This window comes from Salvelinus alpinus, chromosome 14, assembly GCF_045679555.1.
Source record: "Salvelinus alpinus chromosome 14, SLU_Salpinus.1, whole genome shotgun sequence".
Classification (NCBI taxonomy): Eukaryota; Metazoa; Chordata; class Actinopteri; order Salmoniformes; family Salmonidae; genus Salvelinus; species Salvelinus alpinus.
Genome location: NC_092099.1, coordinates 31,536,191 through 31,554,545, shown reverse-complemented (window position 1 = coordinate 31,554,545; position 18,355 = coordinate 31,536,191). Strand labels below are relative to the sequence as shown.

Sequence of the window (18,355 nt, the reverse complement as noted above, 5' to 3'; positions counted from 1 at the left end):
CACTTTTGGTTTTTGTTTCAGTGTTCAGGTTATTAATAAAAATCATGAATACGTACCACGCTGCACCTTGGTCCTCTTCCTCAGACGAACGGCGTGACAGGGGAGGACTTTGTATGCGTCACGGAAGTTAGAGTAGCAATTGTCCAGAATGCTACCAGCTCATGTCGTGCATTTGATATGCTGATAGAATTTAGGAAGCCTTGTTCTCAGATTAGTTTTGTTAAAATCCCCACCTACAATAAATGCAGCCTCAGGATATATGGTTTCCAGTTTACATAGAGTCCAGTGAAGTTCTTTCAGGGCCGTCGAGATATCTACTTGGGGGGGATATACATGGCTGTGACTATAATTGGAGAGAATTATCTTGGGAGATAATGCGGTCGGCATTTGATTGTAAGGAATTCTAGGTCAGGTGAACAAAAGGACTTGGGTTCCTGTATGTTGTTACGATTACACCATGAGTCATTAATAATAAGGCATGCACTCCAGCCCTTCTTCTTACCAGAGAGATGTTTGTTTCTGTCGGCGCGATGCATGAAGAAACCGGGTGGCTGTACCGACTCTGACAACATATCCCGAGTAAGCCAGTGAAACAGAGAATGTTACAATCTCTGATGTCTCCCTGAAAGCCAGCTTCTGCCCTCATTTGGTCCACCTTGTTGTCTAGAGATTGGACATTGGTGAGTAATATGCTCGGAAGCGGCGGATGGTGTGCTCGCCTTCTAAATCTGACCAGTAGGCCGTTCCGTATGCCTCTGACCGCGTTGTTCAGGATTGGCCTCTGGGATTAGATCCCATGTCCAGGGTGGAGGTCCGAACAAAGGACCCGCTTCGGGAAAGTCGTATTCTTGGTCGTAATGTTGGTAAGTTGACGTCACTTTTATATCCAATAGTTCTTCCCGGCTGTATGTAATAACACATGAGATTTTCTGGGCGAACAATGTAAGAAATAATACATAGAAAAACGAATTACTTCATAGTTTCCTAAGGACCTGAATCGAGGCGACCATCTCTGTCGGCGCAATCTTGCTAATCAATCTTGCTAATCAATGGCCAGTGGGAGCCCCGTAGTTCCTGTCACGTTCCAAGATGGCTCTGCCCATCAGGGATAACGTGAAATATCTCCTTAAATTCATTCAAAAGCATCATTCTCCAAGAAGAATATTCTGCGCTGGAGAATGTGTGTAGAGAAAGGTATTGTGTTTCAAATGCACATTTACTGTAGCTATGTGTTTTATTGTTCTTAGACCAGGAGAAAAGAGTAGGGTGCTAATGTTAACAGCTCAGGTTCATAAAACAGTCACTGCTAGCTGATACAAGCATTCCTGGCTTGTTGGGGAAATGTAGCTCTGATTTCTAAACGAAAGGTATCATTATTGATTTGTTCAAGTGTACAACCAACCAGTGGCGATTTTAGCATGTCAATCTTGGTGGGGGAAAAAAAGTGGGAATGCATGCCTGAAAGCCACAACACAACACAAACAATACATTAATTGCACTATAACGGTGATAAACGGTGCCCACAAACTGTTTACAAAAACTGCTGTCCCAACAAAAGTCCCAACACCTTAACACTCACTGCTACACCTGGCTATCAGCGAAGCCTTGTCTGGCTGCAAAACAGTTAATTCAGCCTCATTTACTGCCTTTAAAAAACATAGCTGATATGGCTGACTTGCTTAACCTGTCTAGGACTGGGGTTCCGCTGGGGTTCAGCAAAGGTAGCTTTCACAAAACCCACAAATAGAGATACAATTAATCACTAACCTTTGAACATCTTCATCAGATGAGTCATATAACATCATGTTACACAATACATTTATGTTTTGTTCGATAATGTGCATATATATATATTTAAAAAATCTCAGTTTACATTGGCGCGTTACGTGCAGTAATGTTTTGATTCCAAAACATCCGGTGATTTTGCATAAATACTCATAATAAACATTGATAAAAGATGCAAGTGTTATTCACATAATTAAAGATAAACTTATCCTCTATGCAACCGCTGTGTCAGATTTCAAAATAAACTTTACGGAAAAATATTAATCTGAGAACGGCGCTCAGAGCACAATCCAGCCAAAGAAATAGTCGCCATTTTGGCGTCAACAAAAGCTACAAAAACACTATAAATATGCACTTACCTTCGAATAACTTCATCAGAAGGCACTCCCAGGATTCCCAGATCAACAATAAATGACTGAAAAGTTCCATAAAGCCCATCATTTAGCCACTTGTTGTTAGCATGTTCAGCCCAGGAATCCATTTTCATGACGCACGAGCAATCCCTCCAGACAAAAACTCAAAAAGTTCCGTTACAGGTCGTAGAAACAGGTCAAATGATGTATGCAATCCATATTTAGTATGTGTTTTACATTAATCATCAATAAGGATCCAACCGGAGAATTTCATTGTCTGAAGAAAGAGCATTGGAACGAGAGCACTCTCTCTCGTGAGCGCGCCAAAAGAGACTGACGACCACTGAGTAAGTTTCTGACGACCACTGAGTAAAATAGCTCCTATGAGCCCCTCCTTTATAGTAGAATCATATAACTAAAATCTAAAGACAGTGACATCTAGTGGAAGCCCTAGGAAGTGTTTGCTTATCCATAACTAGAAGGGGTATCATTTGACACTGTTTTGAAAATCGAGTTCTCACTTCCTGTTTTGACCTCTTCTCAGGTTTTTGTCTGCCAAATGAGTTCTGTTATACTTACAGACATAATTCAAACAGTTTTAGAAACTTCAGAGTGTTTTCTATACAATAGTAATAATAATATGCATGTATTACCTTCTGGGACAGAGTAGGAGGAAATTCCGTTTGGGCACGCAATTTGTTCAAAGTCGAAATGCTGCCCCCTATCCCGACGAAGTTAAACAAATGTGGCTTCTGCTGACAATTGAGATGTACAAACTACGGCATAAGGGGACGACAAGCGGATAAGAGGCAATCCGTAATTTCGATTAAGACTTTCATGACCGAGTTAGGATGGATGTAGTCAATACAACTATTTGTTCAGCACTTTTGAATTGTACAGCGACAGAATTCAGAACATGGGCCATTCTTACAGTGTTCTCCCTGTGCACCAAGTCAGAACCATAGGATAAATAAAGGGGGCATAAAAGCAGATAATGAAAACTCTTACAATATTCAATGATTACATTTCTCAAAAACAGGTTATAGGCTACATGTGCACCCCCAAGTCAGAACAATAGGCGAAGTTAAGAGGTGAAAATAGACCAAATTATTAGGGTGAGGCACATGGGCTACTAACAGGTTACTACACAACATACACTTGGTATTACTTTCTTAACTACAGTATACATATCTCCCTGGCATATTACATCATTTATGCAGCAGCATACAATCAATTTTGGACTCACCTTGTTATGCTGTGCTCACATGAACAGAAAGGTGGCACGGCGGTCCTTTGTGGGCACATTTTTTCATCAAAATTTGTCATCAAAGTCTGGCATTCTCTGGATTTACAGTGCTTTCAAGACAACTGGGAACTCTAGGGGGGGGGGGGGGGGGGTTGATGTCAAAGGTGTGTACGGGAGGCGAAGTCAGGTGCAGGAGAGCAGAGTGTAGTGAACAGGCGCACTTCCGTTCGGTAATTCCATTCCAAAATACACAGCACATATAAACAATAACGTGCCAAAAACACGGAACATGACAAAAGTAAAGTGCCTGGCAATAATCCACAATACCAAACAAACAATTACACACAAAGACATGATGGGAAACAGAGGGCTAAATACATGTAGATTGATTAGGGAATGAAAACCAGGTGTGTATGGGACAAGACAAAACAAGGAGAGGAGCCGACTTCGGCGGAAGTCGTGACAGTACCCCCCCGTGACGCGCGGCTCCAGAGGCACGCCGACACTGGCCTCGGGGACGACTCGGAGGACGAGGCGCAGGGCGATCCAGCCGGCGACGGTGAAACTCCCGCAGCAGTTCAGGATCCAAAAAATCCGCAACCGGAACCCAGCACCTCCCACTCCACGAAGTACTGAAGGCCCCCCCAGAAGGCCCCCCCAGGACTAGGCCTAATCAGTGCCTGGGAAACCAGCACTTAGAATCTATAATGTAATTTATAAACACTCATATGGTGAGGGGCTGAAGTTCATTGATTGAAATCGAATTGCTAAGGGGCTGGCCCATGTGGGGGAAAATTTAGGGGAACTGGTGCAGCATAGCTTCCAGAAAAAGTTGCTTTCAAACTAGGGATTTCATGGCTACTTGAGGTACGAGAATAATTATGCATGTATGAACTAAGCTACACATTGACACGTCCATCCCAAAGCAGGTTTAAAAAAATACATAGTAGTCGCCAACGTTCCGGAACATGTCTTCAATGTCATATTTAATGGATACTCTCATATAACAGTTATTTTAGTGTATTTGCTTGAACAGTGGTCAGTCACCAACCTTAAAAATACATAGTAGTCGCCAACGTTCCGGAACATGTCTTCAATGTCATATTTAATGGATACTCTCAAATAACAGTTATTTTAGTGTATTTGCTTGAACAGTGGTCAGTCACCAACCTTGGTGCTGGTCATGCATGCTTCTAATCTACCAGTACCACACCTGATGCAAACCCTCAGGTGTATGTGTATTAGTACTAGGCTGGAACAAAATCCTGCACACTGGAGTATGGAGTTTTGAACAGCATGGCCCACTTAGCTTGTGTTGGTATGCTCAATCTGCTTATATAGTAATGATTTGGACTGTTGTTGCATAAGGACATGTCCTCAGAAAATATGAGATTTTTGATAATACATTTTGTCATTAATTTCAGGTCACTAGAATATTACCTAGAGTGGCCAACCTTGACTCGGTAGAGTCAATGCAACACCTGTAAATACTGACCTCCTCAACCCAGGGTTTCCGGCCAAGGAACGAGCCCCCGGGACAATATTCATATATTGAGCCTTTTGGCACAGCAAGGACGCTAATTACTACGATCCAGTTAAAACCCCCGTATACCGATATATAAGCCTACTACACGATCCACTTCTCACTCGGTGATGTACGAACTGCCCGCCTTAATGACTGCCTGGTGGTGCCGAGGAAAGGAATGCGCGCTCACCGCCGGTGCGTCTGTGTTTTGTTAAGGCGATATCTCTTGAGATGTTGAGAGGTGTACGCCGAGGCGGGAGGCTAGATGGAAGTGGAGGAACGTTCTGCTGCCTGCAACATCCTCCAGCATGACCGGTTTGGCGGTGGGTCAGTCATGGTGTGGGGTGGCATTTCTTTGGGGGGCCGCACAGCCCTCCATGTGCTCGCCAGAGGTAGCCTGACTGCCATTAGGTACCGAGATGAGATCCTCAGACCCCTTGTGAGACCATATGCTGGTGCGGTTGGCCCTGGGTTCCTCCTAATGCAAGACAATGCTAGACCTCATGTGGCTGGAGTGTATCAGCAGTTCCTGCAAGAGGAAGGCATTGATGCTATGGACTAGCCCGCCCGTTCCCCAGACCTGAATCCAATTGAGCACATCTGGGACATCATGTCTCGCTCCATCCACCAACGCCACGTTCCACCACAGACTGTCCAGGAGTTGGCAGATGCTTTAGTCCAGGTCTGGGAGGAGATCCCTCAGGAGACCATCCGCCACCTCATCAGGAGCATGCCCAGGCATTGTAGGGAGGTCATACAGGCACGTGGAGGCCACACACACTACTGAGCCTCATTTTGACTTGTTTTAAGGACATTACATCAAAGTTGGATCAGCCTGTAGTGTGGTTTTCCACTTTCATTTTGAGTGTGACTCCAAATCCAGACCTCCATGGGTTGATAAATTTGATTTCCATTGATAATTTTTGTGTGATTTTGTTGTCAGCACATTCAACTATGTAAAGAAAAAATGTCATTCATTCAGATCTAGGATGTGTTATTTTAGTGTTCCCTTTATTTTTTTGAGCAGTGTATAACTGGCCTGAGAGAGCCATAATGGTGAATCTATTTTTGTCAGGATGTGATGTATGCAGAACTGATATTAAATCAGTTGATAGGGGCAGAAAGACTAACCTGAGTGCAAACTTGCAGCAGCTTTGGGTAGACATGATTCCTCACAGCTCTGTGTAACATGGTGCTCCATCCATTCCTCTCTGTCCGCTCCTTAACTTGACTGTGGTCCCAGTGGCTGATATCAGTCATCTCAACCCACATGGGAGGGAGAGGGGAACAGGGAAACATCATGGACTTTAGGTTGAGTATATTCATTAATTGCCCTATTTATTTTAAACAGTCAGAAAAGCCCACTAATTCTCACCAGTCCCCTCCATACAGGATAATTAGGTATGTCACAGTCCTGCTAGGCCCACAAATGCTTTGCACATTAGCCATTTGTCCAAATTTCATTTTTTGACATACCTAAGCTGAATTACAGAATAAGTCTGTCTCTGTAATATGTCCATCTTAATACCAAGGGAGCCTTACACGTTTCCCAATCCCATGTCTTACACTGTGGAGACCCAGAGGTTGGACAGAAGGTCTGACACTTTTAATTAAAATGTACCAAGTATCTGGTATCGCACTTTTGGGTCGAGCTCAAGTCAACAGATGCTGCCTGTGCAGGAGGAAATTACTGGACTCTTTAGAGAAAGAGAGAGGGATGGGGAGAGACAGCTGACAGTGGTTGGCCCTGGCCTGAGTGTTACCATAATTATAGATTGAATAATTGATGAAGTGTGTGAAGGTTATTTTTGCTGTGTTGTGACTTATGTGCTTATGGTATTATTAGTTCCACTTTCGTTTTCCCTCCAGTCTGTGGAGTAAAATTAAACAACTCCATCATTAAGTCATTGAGGGAGGAAATATTTTTATAGAGAAATTCTAAACCTTCCTTATTTAATGCAAAGGCCTATTAATGTTACCAAATGCTATTGGAAAGGACTTCATTTGTCCAATGTCTTGATTTGTACACGTTGTGCCCAACAAAGCTGTAGCTGTATAAGGTTAGCTAGGCCTGGGCTGTAGGTGTATCGGGTTAGCTAGGCCTGGGCTGTAGCTGTATAAGGTTAGCTAGGCCTGGGCTGTAGCTGTATAAGGTTAGCTAGGCCTGGGCTGTAGCTGTATCAGGTTAGCTAGGCCTGGGCTGTAGCTGTATAAGGTTAGCTAGGCCTGTGCTGTAGCTGTATCAGGTAAGCTAGGCCTGGGCTGTATCAGGTTAGCTAGGCCTGGGCTGTATCAGGTTAGCTAAGCCTGGGCTGTATCAGGTTAGCTAGACCTGGGCTGTAGCTGTACCAGGTAAACTAGCCCTGGGCTGTATCAGGTCAGCTAGGCCTGGGCTGTATCAGGTTAGCTAGGCCTGGGCTGTATTAGGTTAGCTAGGCCTAGGCTGTAGCTGTATAAGGTTAGCTAGGCCTGTGCTGTAGCTGTATCAGGTAAGCTAGGCCTGGGCTGTATCAGGTTAGCTAAGCCTGGGCTGTATCAGGTTAGCTAGACCTGGGCTGTAGCTGTATTGGGTCAGCTAGGCCTGGGCTGTAGCTGTATAAGGTTAGCTAGGCCTGGGCTGTAGCTGTATAAGGTTAGCTAGGCTTGGGCCATAGTTGTAGCGGGTTAGCTAGGCCTGGGCCGTAGCTGTAGCGGGTTAGCTAGGCCTAGGCCGTAGCGGTATTGGGTTTGTTAGACCAGGGCTCTAGTTCTGGCAGTATTGGGTAGGCATACGGTTAGGCCTGAGCTCAGACTGTAGCTATAGCTTTGTATCGCGGTAGTCTTGGGCCTAGGCTTTAGCCGTAGCTGTAGATATATATTGGGGTAGTCCTGGGCCCGGGCTTTAGCCATAGCTGTAGATATATATTGGGGTAGTCCTGGGCCTGGGCATTAGCAGTAGCTCTACATATGTATTGGGGTAGTCCTGGGTGTAACAATATAACTTTAGACCGTCCCCTGGCCCCGACACGGGCGCGAACCAGGGACCCTCTGCACACATCAACAACAGTCACCCACGAAGCATCGTTACCCATCGCTCCACAAAAGCCACAGCCCTTGCAGAGCAAGGGGAACCACTACTTCAATTCAAGGTCTCAAAGCGAGTGACGTAACCGATTGAAACGCTATTAGCGCGCACCACCGACTAGCTAGCCATTTCACATCCGTTACATGGGCATAGGCTTTAGCAGTAGCTGTATATATACAGTTGAAGTCGGAAGTTTACATACACCATAGCCAAATACATTTAAACTCAGTTTCACAATATGTGACATTTAATCCTAGTAAAAATTCCCTGTCTTAGGTCAGTTAGGGTCACCACTTTATTTTAAGAATGTGAAATGTCAGAATAATAGAAGAGAGAATGATTTATTTCAGCTTTTATTTATTTCATCACATTCCCAGTGGGTCAGAAGTTTACATACACTCAATTAGTATTTGGTAGCATTTCCTTTAAATTGTTTAAATTGGGTCAAATGTTTCGGGTAGCTTCCCACAATAAGTTGGGTGAATATTGGCCCATTCCTCGTGGCAGAGCTTGTATAACTGAGTCAGGTTAGTAGGCCTCCTTGCTCGCACACGCTTTTTCAGTTCTGCCCACACATTTTCTATGGGATTGAGATCAGGGCTTTGTGATGGCCACTCCAATACCTTGACTTTGTTGTCCTTAAGCCATTTTGCCACAACTTTGGAAGTATGCTTGGGGTCATTGTCCATTTGGAAGACCCGTTTGCGACCAAGCTTTAACTTCCTGACTGATGTCTTGAGATGTTACTTCAATATATCCTCATGATGCCATCTATTTTGTGAAGTGCACCAGTCCCTCCTGCAGCAAAGCACTCCCACAACATGATGCTGCCACCCCCGTGCTTTACGGTTGGGATGGAGTTCTTCGGCTTGCAAGCCTCCCCCTTTTTCCTCCAAACATAACGACGGTCATTATGGCCAAACAGTTCTATTTTTGTTTCATCAGACCAGAGGACATTTCTCCAAAAAGTACGATCTTTGTCCCCATGTGCAGTTGCAAACCGTAGTCTGGCTTTTTTTATGGGGGTTTTGGAGCAGTGGCTTCTTCCTTGCTGAGCAGCCTTTCAGGTTATGTCGATATTGGACTCGTTTTACTGTGGATAAAGATACTTTTGTACCATCTTCACAAGGTCCTTTGCTGTTGTTCTGGGATTGATTTGCACTTTTCGCACCAAAGTACGTTCATCTCTAGGAGACAGAACGCGTCTCCTTCCTGAGCGGTATGATGGCTGTGTGGTCCCCATAGTCTTTATACTTGCGTACTATTGTTTGTACAGATGAACGTGGTACCTTCAGCCGTTTGTAAGTTGTTTCCAAGGATGAACCAGACTTGTGGAGGTTTACAATCTTGGCTGATTTCTTTGGATTTTCCCATGATGTCAAGCAAAGAGGCCCTGAGTTTGAAGCTAGGCCTTGAAATATATCCACAGGTACACCTCCAATTGACTCAAATTATGTAAATTAGCCAATCAGAAGCTTCTGAAGCCATGACATAATTTTCTGGAATTTTCCAAGCTGTTTAAAGGCACAGTCAACTTCGTGTATGTAAACTTCTGACCTACTGGAATTGTGATACAGTGAATTATAAGTGAAATAATCTGTCTGTAAACAATTGTAGGAAAAATTACTTGTGTCATGCACAAAGTAGATGTCCTAACGAACTTGCCAAAACTATAGTTTGTTAACAAGAAATTTGTGGAGTGGTTGAAAACGAGTTTTAATGACTCCAACCTAAGTGTGTGTAAACTTCCGACTTCAACTGTATATTGGGGTAGTCCTGGGCCCGGGCTTTAGCCGTAGCTGTAGATATATATTGGGGTAGTCCTGGGCCTAGGCTCTAGCAGTAGCTGTAGATGTATTTGGGGTTGTCCTGGGCCTGGGCTTTAGCAGTATAGCTCTGTATTGGGTTAGCTAGGCCCGGGCTGGGCTGCCTCCTGGTTATTTTTGGAGTGCTATCGGTCTGTCTGCAGGGAGTACTGTTTTTGAAGGGCCTCCAGTCCCATTAATCAGCCAGGGGACCCCACGGCGTGAGCGGGCCCTGTTCCCTGGCTCGCCACACTGCCACGTTCTGTTCCTACCCCCCCCCCCCCCCCCATCCCCGCTCTCTGCACAGTGTGAAGCACAGAGGAACCTCATCAATCTCACCTGTCTCACACGTCAACCACAGATTTAATCAAACGCTCCGTTTGGGCCCCCCGCTCCTGCATCCATACCAGTCACACCAACTTTTCAGAGAAAAATAAACTCTCTCTCTCTCTCGCTCACCCTGACCTACTCACTCTTTCTTTCCCTCTAGTTTCTCCATTGCTCTCTTTCATTTTGCTCCTGTGTTTTCTCTGTGGTCATTCACACTTTGTTTCAAGCTGGGGTGTGATCTGAAACAGGCTACACCTACACACACACACACACTGCTCTATCACCCTCTAAAAGGGAGGATGTACATTAAACACCATTTCCTGCTCAATAGCTCACTGAAGTGGGGCTCTGTTGATCGCCTGCCTTAACAGGTCCCGATGCACGATAGAGAGAAAGAGGGATGGAGGGGGGAGATGAGGAAGGAGTAGTGATAGCTGCAGAAGCAGCTAGACCAAGGCCTGTTTTAGGGGTTGGTTCAGCATGGTGTCTGTGTTTTAATGGGGTGTGCGGGTTTGAGGGGGAACACTTGAACCTGTGTGTGTGTGTGTGTCTCAGTTGGAGAGAGAGAGAGAGAGAGAGAGAGAGAGAGAGAGAGAGAGAGAGAGAGAGAGAGAGAGAGAGAGAGAGAGAGAGAGAGAGAGCCACAGGCGGACGTACACAAGAACCAGAGAGGGCCTAATCCACTCTGCTTAGGCCCAGCTCAGTGCTCCCCATGCTGGGTCTGATCTGGATAGCTTCCCTGGGCTCACGAGAGGCTGATTGTACCCTGCAGGGGTGGCTGGTTCCCCCGGTGGCAACTCTGAGAAGTGTTGAAATTGGCATACTGGAGTGGTGGCCACTGCAGCGGCTGGTCTTCTGGAAGCCCTGTGAGGGGGATGTCAGTGAGCCACTCTGATATGATGTATGAGGAGAAAATCCCTGAGAAGAGAAACTGCCTCTTGCCCAATCCAATGACACCAGTGATTTATGGTGTTGGCTGGCTGGGACAGCAGCCAGTCAACTCAAATGACATTGGAAGTCTAGATCTTGCAATGTAGGCCTACACAACATGCTTGGGAAACTGTTAAGAAAACAGACTTATATTTTTGTGGTAACTTAAGAGCACAATATCCATCATTCAGTAGCTAGGTTTCCAACCAACTGGCGACCAGAATTTCATGCGATTATTCTAAAATCTGCATAAAAACAATGTGTACATTTTCCCACCAGTGATGTGTTTCCATCAAATTGACAAAAAGGCTGTGCATGATGATGTAGTGCACATAAAAAATACCTTTTGCGGTTAAATTCCCATGTACCCAATAAAAAATACAAGTTAAATGGGTTTCTATCGCATTTTTAACTCATAAAATATATTGCGTTATATAGCGAGTGTGTCCATTCTGGTATTGGCACATATGCTCTAGCCAACAGTTTGCGGATACAATGCGGGTATTGTCTACATGATGAGATTATTATGGACAAAAGAGCAAGATTATTTTAATTTGTCGAACTGCAGCCAACCGTCGATGATCATGTCACCAAAATAAGACCCAAAATATGTATTGGAAAAGAAGGAGCATTATCGTGCACTTTTACCACCCTGTGAATTCATCATAACTTATTTCATCTGTAGCCTAATAAACTGCATGCTTTCCAGACGAGTCGTGGTTGGAGGATTGCACACGTGCAAGTTTACGTCGATATGATGGTTATATCAATATTGGCACATGAAAGCGTTACCACCGACATTCCTCGCATAATTAATTTTACAGACACAAAAAGATCCCACCTTGTCTAGCGTAATTTGTTTTGGCAACATTTGGTTTACCAACACATTTTCGGTTTCCATCAGGCCTGTCATTACATTTCTTTTTATCCGACATGTACTTTACTCGCATAAAACGTTGGATGGAAACCTGGTTAGTGAGAAATCTTTTCACTCTCTGTCCTGGCAGATCCTCCCATTGTATAGCAATATATTTGACATCTTTACACATTCTAGTGGAAAGATGTCACAGCACTTTACTTTGCACTGAGTTAAAGATTTCTGGCATTCCTCTTCATCCATATGCTATGATCCACATGTGTTTCAAAGATCTAGGAGAGTGCGGAAAGAGAAGAGACTTGTGCTCCTTCATGGAATTTTGGCCTGAGGTCTTCTCATAATAAAGAAAACACTGTTGTTTTCCCAACTAACTGAATCAGTTTCAAAATGTCCAATCAACGATTGTTTGTTTTTAAGCCGCTCTGTAGAAGAGCGTCTGCTAAATGATTTTTTAAAAGTATGCTTAATAGAAGCCTTGCGTTACATTCCTGTGTAATGTCATCCGTGCTGTTTTGATGTCAGATGTGATTGGCTTTTCCCACCTGTGATGAGTTCTGTCATTCCTGCTTCACTCAGGTTGATCAGACACACACACACACACACACTCCTGCATACCCTCCTACATGTAAGGACACATATATATACACACACATGTTATATGAACACACATTCCCGGAAAGTGTCTGCAAGTGTGAAAACATGGCCTGAAAGTGTACGTAACCCTTCTAGCTGTTGGCGTTAATGTCACACTCGCACACAGTGTGTAATGTATTCACCATATGCTAGATGTGGATGAAGAAACCTTTCGTCACCTAGGCTACACTGTGGTAGGACCACGACGCACCTGTCAGAGTAAAATATGAGGAGAGAACACCCAAAGTTACCGCTGCTGCTACGTGTCATCAACAGGCCCACATTTGGTGGGAGAGATGGAATAAGGGAAAATGGAGAGACACAAATGAGTAAGGAGAGAGTGCAGGAAGAGCGAGTGGGGGAGTGAGATACAGTTGGACAGGTTGAGGGGGTTTGGTCATGAATGGAAGAGATTCTGCATCGTCTTTTTATCTTTTCTTTTCAGTTAATGGCAACGGCGAACCCTCAAATAACGCCGCATTCACATTCAATGTTTGCCTTAAAACTACACCAATACGGTCGTGCTGCCAACATTTATCAGATTTTCCAAATTCTCTGTCTCTATTCTCATAACTGTAGTGGCACAAGTTAAAAATAAGTGTATTTTCTCTGACCAAATGCAACGCAGAGCAGATGTGTCAGGCAGGCGCTGTGACGTGTGATAGCCTGATTACCCAGTGGCTCGTTAAGAGTTAGCGCTGACTCAGTTAGCCTGTTATTGTCTCAAATGACACCATTACCATGTCTGCATGGCTAAAAGCCTCCCCCGGGGCAAGGGGGGAACATGCGTTTGGCGTGTCAACACGAGGTGAGAACACACATGAGCCAGATTCAGGCCGTCCGCACCCAAATCACTCCTGACACCTCTTAAGGGGCCCTCAGCATCAATGGCTCTCTGCTACAATTACCCCCTCAGTAATAATGACATAAGCACCCAGTTCCTTCCTGCCATCGCCTTTTACTGACCTGAAATCTGATACCGAAGGGTAGTTATCTGATCCTTTAAGCCCAAAAAACCGAGACAGACAGGACTGTTCTCAGAACAGTGGTTATCTGATCCCAGAGGCCGTAGAAGGCTGTTGGTTCCTCAGATAAACTGATTGTGATTCAGAGTACTATTGCTTTTTGCCAAATTTACAAGAGTGAGAGTATCCTCTAAGTGTTTTCTAATTAGTTATGATAACCTAAAAAAGAAAATACTGTACAATTTCCTGCACAAACTTTGAGATTAAGTTTCTAAAGATTTGTAAAGATAAAGAATTTCAAAGATGGCAGCCCAAGTTACACAGCAGGGATTTCAACATGATTTTCTTGGTTGCAAGCAGGGCTCTAAATGAACACTTTTCATTGGTAGCACTGGTGCTCCCAACTTAAAAGTTACAAACACAACATAACAAAATGTAGGAGCACCAGAAGATGTTTTTTTTATTGATTGAGAGATAGCCTATATTGGGCCTAGCCTATATGAATTATAGCTATGAAGCACAAGCACATGTTGTGCACTAGAAACCTAAACCCTAATATTTAACAGTGTAAAGACATTTGTTTATTATAAAAAGCTAAAATATTGATACAAAAACCGGTATTACAAAGTCATTTGTCAAAATATTAGGTTTCTACATTGTGTAAAAGCAGTACCTACTGAGATGCATTACATTGGAAATTGTACACAGTTTCTTTAAGAGCATCAAGTTTGTGAGTGAAGACATGCAAGAGATCGTCCCACCTTCAAGACAACTCGGAAACTCGCATATGTCCGACTTGGAAACTTGTAGAAAAATGAGGTATGAGTTTCCCACTTGGAAAGTATCAGAATCAACCAATAGAAAGCTCTATGCAAAAAAAAGTATGTACATGTTACCTCTCAGTTTCTGAGTTGTCTTGTACGTGGCACCACTGGCGTAGCACACACTCCTGCAACCCCCTCAAGGTGGGGGGCCCACGAGTTTTGGGAGCCCCGAACCCAAGAAAAAAATATAATAATCACAATGGTATTATTTTTTTTTTAATTGGGGTTGGGGTCCACCTAGAGGTTGGGCCCCCCAGATAGCATATGAACACGCCATAAGCCATGAAAATATATTTTGAATAACAGGGAATTAGCTTTAAAAACAATTCTCTCAGCCTCATGACAAAATGTGTAGAATAGCAGGAAATTAGCTCAGGGATTCATGAAAGTCGGGACAATCCTTGTCCGGCAAGGAAACTTTTATTTTTAATTCGATTTTGTTGCATTATTTGAGTTTACAATTTATATTTTGGGGAATTTAAAGGAAAAGATTTTGAGAAAATATTTGTTTGGGGAATTTTCTAAATGTTTTAAATATGATGAATTTAATAGGCTCTATGCCTGGACTGTCACGCTCTGACCTTAGAGAGTCTTTTTATGTCTCTATTTTGGTTTGGTCAGGGTGTGATTTGGGGTGCGCATTCTATGTTTTGTTTTTCTATGATTTTGTATTTCTATGTTTTGGCCGGGTATGGTTCTCAATCAGGGACAGCTGTCTATCGTTGTCTCTGATTGGAAACCATACTTAGGTAGCCCTTTTCCCTCCTTTCTTTGTGGGAAGTTAACTTTGTTTGTGGCACATTGCCTTAAGCTTCACGGTTGTTTTTGTATTGTTTATTGTTTTTGTCGGCGTCATCCTAAATAAAAGGAATATGTACACTTACCACGCTGCGCTTTGGTCCTCTTCATTCGATGGCCCATGCCCTTGTCCGGAGCAAAGGATCTACATTTCAAACTCTCCAAAAAATGACAATAATGGATATTATATGAACAATTATATTATGTAGCTTCTTGCAATAGCCCTCTGTGACTTTAAATAATATTTATCTCAAAACTGTGATAACTAAAAGATGTCAGATTTTTATAAAATCCTAAATTAATCAGGAATGAGCAGGGTCAGCTATACCATACCTTATTCATGTCCTCATTACATGTAGTGCAACAAGACCACTCATTGTCTGTAAAGTTCTCTACTTTTTATCAAACAATATTGGAATCACCTTGGTCACAACCATACGTATAACTCCATCTGCCTGATAGAATTAGAATTTTGGATCCAATATGTTAGGCCTACATTTCTTTAGGTTTTAGTCAAATTAATGACTGATTATGAGGAAAACAACATTGCTACTGTGTATACAACTTGAATGAAATATAAACATTTTGTCAACTCCGTGACAACCAACTTCGTTAGATTTTTGTCTAACGTCAACTCAACCAATGCTTAAAGATCTGATAGAATGGTTGTTTTTATTGGGGATTTTCAAATGATGAATCGTTTTCTGTGGCTTGTCAACTCAGTCAATTATAGCTTACCCTTAAGACCTTAATATTCTGATAAAATATTTTAATCACTGTTCTGCAACATATGCTTAAACTATTGAAGTATTTGCTGTGCAAGACCTAATGGATAATGTTTGCTTTATAAAATGTATTTAATAGTGCTAACGGCATCAGTCATTCATTCATTGCTAATGATATTGATCTCCTGTATAAGCTATCCCTTTTTCTCTCTTTCTGTGCCCCGAAATTGTGGGATATAGGTAAAGTAACCACGATTAACAGATAAACCAAAAATTATCGACACCGACCACACCGATCATTTATCGTAGGCATTTTGCTGATATCATTCATTACGGTAAGTAGCCTATACTAGAGAAATGTGAAGTTTGAAATGGAATTAGTTTACTAATATGTGTGATTGTTAATGGGACAATTGATGGATACAACCATCAAACTTGTAGTACTTAAAAAAAAAAAAATAAGGTCTAAGGGTCCGGGGGTTGGGTTTCTACTTGGCTAACAAATGGAATTGTTTTTAAGATAGTCATACCGAGGATCATTTAGCTATTGATTTTGAATTTTTGTACCCCTGTAAATACAGTGCATTCAGAAAGTATTCAGACCCCTTGACTTTTTCCACATTTTGTTAGGTTACAGCCATATTCTAAAATGTATTCAATTGTTTGTTTTTTCTCATGAATCTACAAACAATACCCCTTAATGACAGAGCAAAAACAGGTTTTTGGAAATATTTGCTAATTTATTACAAATAAAAAACAGATCACATTTACATAAGTATTCAGACCCTTACTCGGTACTTTGTTGAAGCACCTTTGGCTTACAGCCTCAAGTCTTCTTGGGTATGACGCTACAAGCTTGGCACAACTGTATTTGGGGAGTTTATCCTATTTCTCTCTGCAGATCCTCTCAAGCTCTGTCAGGTTGGATGGGGAGCATTGCTGCACAGCTATTTTCAGGTCTCTCCAGAGATGTTCGATCAGGTTCAAGTCCGGGCTCTGGCTGGGCCTCTCAAGGACATTCAGAGGCTTGTCGCGAAGCCACTCCTGCGTTGTCTTGGCTGTGTGCTTAGGGTCGCTGTACTGTTGGAAGGTGAACCTTCGCCGCAGTCTGAGGTCCTGAGCACTCTGGAGCAGGTTTTCATCAAGGATCTCCCTGAACTTTGCTCCATTCATCTTTGCCTTGATCCTGACTAGTCTCCCAGTCCCTACCGCTGAAAAACATCCCCACAGCATGATGCTGCCACCACCATGCTTCACCGTAGGGATGGTGCCAGGTTTCCTCCAGATGTGACGCTTGCCATTCAGGCCAAAGAGCTCAATCTTGGTTTCATCAGACCAGAGAATCTTGTTTCTCATGGTCTGAGAGTCTTTTAGGTGCCTTTTTGGCAAAATCCAAGCAGGCTGTCTTGTGCCTTTTACTGAGGAGTGGCTTCCGTCTGGCCACTACCATAAAGGCATGATTGCTGGAGTGCTGCAGAGATGGTTGTCCTTCTGGAAGGTTCTTCCATCCTCACAGAGGAACTCTGGAGCTCTGTCAGAGTGACCATCGGGTTCTTGGTCACCTCCCTGACCAAAGCCCTTCTCCCCCGATTGCTCAGTTTGGCCGGGCAGCCAGCTCTAGGAAGAGTCTTGGTGGTTTCAAACATCTTCCATTTAAGAATGATGGAGGCCACTGTGTTCTTGGGGACCTTCAATGCTACAGAAATCTTTTGGTACCCTTCCCCAGATCTGTGCCTCAACACAATCCTGTCCTCGGAGCTCTATGGACAATTCCTTCCACCTTATGTCTTGGTTTTTGCTCTGACATGTACTGTCAACTGCAGGACCTTATATAGACAGGTGTGTGCCTTTCCAAATCGTGTCTAATCAATTGAATTTACCACAGGTGGACTCCAATCAAGTTGTAGAAAGATCTCAATGATGATCAATGGAAACAGGATGCACCAGAGCTCAATTTCGAGTCTCATAGCAAAGTGTCTGAATACTTTTGTAAATAAGGTGTTTCTGTTTGTTTTTTTAATATATATATTAAAAAAAAAAAAATTGCTTTGTCATTATGGGGTATTGTGTGTAGATTGGTGAGGAAAATGTTTTATTTAATACATTTTAGAATTAGGCTGTAACAAAATGTGGAAAAAGTCAAGGGGTCTGAATACTTTCCGGATACACACTATTTTACATACAGTAGGTTTTTAAAGGACCAAAGAGTTTGGTCTGCTTCGTGTTTCAATTACGGGGATGCGACCTCCACAGAAGTCAGAGCATTCATACTTCTTGTGCTTCGGGGCGCTGACATACGCATCCAATAAATTGGTTTTCACTGCACCACTCGTAGTGATTCAGGGTTAATCTCTATAGCCATCCAGCTAATTGCGAGCAACTGGCTAAATGAAAAGACCTTACTTCTTGTGAGATGTTGGGGAGTCCGTTTCCCGGTGCTCTGCCATGATAGCATGAAGTAAAAAGGCTGCACCATTTTCTCACCTGCATCTCCA

The 18,355-nt window shown here is 43.1% G+C and overlaps 1 pseudogene; it reads left to right on the top strand.

Annotated features, from left to right (window-relative positions):
* The first annotated feature begins 1,089 nt into the window (after positions 1 to 1,089).
* LOC139538186 (tryptophan--tRNA ligase, mitochondrial-like) overlaps positions 1,090 to 18,355 on the top strand; it is a 36,434-nt pseudogene continuing 19,168 nt past the window's right edge.